Source organism: Triticum aestivum, unplaced genomic scaffold (assembly GCF_018294505.1).
Source record: "Triticum aestivum cultivar Chinese Spring unplaced genomic scaffold, IWGSC CS RefSeq v2.1 scaffold82330, whole genome shotgun sequence".
Taxonomy (NCBI): domain Eukaryota; kingdom Viridiplantae; phylum Streptophyta; class Magnoliopsida; order Poales; family Poaceae; genus Triticum; species Triticum aestivum.
In genome coordinates, this window is record NW_025227524.1 from 2,694 (window position 1) to 5,047 (window position 2,354).

The 2,354-nt window shown below is 47.3% G+C and overlaps 1 long non-coding RNA gene across 4 annotated transcripts; it reads left to right on the forward strand.

The window, feature by feature from the left end:
* Positions 1–266: 266 nt before the first annotated feature.
* Positions 267–2,353, forward strand: LOC123172761 (uncharacterized). Of its 4 annotated transcripts, XR_006485702.1 has the most exons (6): positions 267–710; positions 1,041–1,198; positions 1,311–1,470; positions 1,826–1,969; positions 2,054–2,161; positions 2,283–2,353. It is a non-coding gene; the product is annotated as an uncharacterized lncRNA (long non-coding RNA). The 4 variants fall into 4 exon arrangements; XR_006485701.1 differs by having other exon boundaries at positions 1,826–2,161; XR_006485700.1 differs by having other exon boundaries at positions 2,054–2,347.
* Position 2,354: the final 1 nt, after the last annotated feature.

A 2,354-nucleotide genomic window follows, 5' to 3' on the forward strand; every position in this document is an offset into this window, starting at 1 on the left:
CAGCGACACGGTGTGTGCGTGGCTGTGTCCGGGTGAAAGCGGGGGCGATCGATGGTGGGTTGCCAGTGGCGTTCGTGGGTTGGCAGGGCGTTTTTTTACCGTCCTCGTTTGCACCCAGTGGCGGCGCCTCCGCTCCAGCCGTGGCGGGCCCATCTGTCATTCTCGTGGGTGCGCGGCTCAGAGAGAGCAGCGAGCGAGCGGGCGGCCTGGAGAGCGGGCACGAGACAAAAGAAAAGGAGAAGAGGCAACGAGAGAAAAGAGGAAAAGCAGTCAGACCTAGCCCGCGCCCCCGTAGCCGCCTCCTCTCCTGCCGCCGCCGCCTCGGCCTTGTTCGCCTCCTCTCCTGCCGCCGCCACCGCCTTGGCCTCGGCGCCCATGCTCTCCCGGCGCCCGTCGGCCTCGACCCGGCCTCAGTAGGAGGAGCTCGGCCTCGAGACTCGGCAGGAGGAGCTCGCCCTCGAGTAGGACTCAACAGGAGGAGGGGAGCAGCAGCTGCGCCCCATGCTCTCTCGCCACCCTCGAGGTGAAGGTAACGGATGAAATCCCATGGACGAGCTCGAGCTGGAAGGACGCGGACGGCAGCGGCTTGGACCAACATCGTCCTGCCGGTGCCTTGCCGGTGAGCGCCACGCATGGTGCAGCAGGCGGCAGGCACGACTTTGGGAGCTGCGCATCGAGCGACGACTACTGCATCTGCCTCCAGCACCAAGGTGAGCTTCCTCTTTCTGTGCGGCCACCTCCCCTGGCACCGATTTGTTGGTGAGGTGTTCCATGGTGAGGTATGAAGAGACGATGTCCCATCTTCTGCATAAAAATAGTTTTTCTTTCCTCATGTGATTATTTTGGGATCTAGCTCTATGTAACCACTTTTCTAGATTAACTTCACAAAATGGCGGCAGCAGTTAGTTGAATGGTTGAAGTAGTAGTCAATTTGGTTCATATGCTTTGAATAAAATTGTGTTCATAGATCATGTTATGCACTTTGAATGAAATTGTGTTCAGTATACCAAGGATATTAAGAATTCGATTCATAAATGCAGCCAAGATGTAGAGCGGTGGTCGACGGCGGCAACCTGCTCCCAAGTTGCAAGTGATGTTGCCAGATAGCAGTATACCAAGGGTTCTAAGAATTTGATTCATAAATGTAGCCAAGATGCAGCGCGGTGGTCGACGGCGGCGGCCTGCTCCCAAGTTGCAGGTGAGAAAGTGATGCGGCAGTTATTGGTTTGCATACATATTGATCTATTCTGTGAATATTTTGTGAGGTATCCTGATTGGCATATCACAGGTTGCTAATGCTGTTCAAACAGGTGCGTGCATGGACATCTTCATGATTACTGATTATAAGATCTTCATGATTACTGATTATAAGTGAACACACGTATCTTCTCTCGAGGTTCTGAGTGTTGAGAGTGGTTGCTCATTGTTTCTGTATTCAAATACTGATGAATCAACACTTCCAAAAGATATGTAAGTTCAGTCATCATCTCTGACTCTGTGCTGTGTAATTTTTTTTTATTCAGCAGTCCAACTGCATCTCAACAACTAAAATACAGTATATCATAAAGTGTTTCATCTCTCAAGCCACTGTTTGGCATGGGTACAATATTTGCTTCCTCTTTCTAGGGTAGTCAAATTGATAGGATAATGCATGATCATGCTTTGTACAGAGCGGACCTCACATGGAATGTCCTACCCATCTTAAACTTCACTCAGCCTTGTTACACTTGACCCTTTAATTTCCTAGAAAATTTCGTCTTTGTTTGTGCAAATATTGTTTTATTTGTCATACTCTTATACATTGAAGTTACATTTTGTCCTACAGACTGATGGCCAAAGAAGATTGGGGAAGTTCCACTATGTTCCTACAGACTGTTGGCCAAAAAAGATTGGGGGAAAATAGCTCTGGAGAAGGATTGAGATGAAAATGGGATTGGGATCTCACTTCGCAATGCATTGAAGAATCATGGTAGAACTTTTTATATTGCTGACTGAGATGGCAATTAGGATTTATTGCTTTTTACTAATTTTTTATTTTTTCTACTTTGCTCAGATAATTTATACAGCCTGTTCTTTCTTTAGTACCAATGAATAACTTGGTTACACAATATACTTGAAGATTGCATTAGGAACAAAATGCTTAGCAGACCAAACTAATTAGGTAAGCTGAGAGCTGATTGGTCTAACCCTAGAATAATTGGTTGCCAGTCATAGAATCATCTTGTACTGTTGTACATAACTAATTTTGACTTGAACTTTGGTGTGGTCGTGTATCTTTGAAGTTTTCTGGAGACAGACTACTCTTGCATCATTATGTGCAACCCACATGTATCTCACTCGGCGAGACATGCACA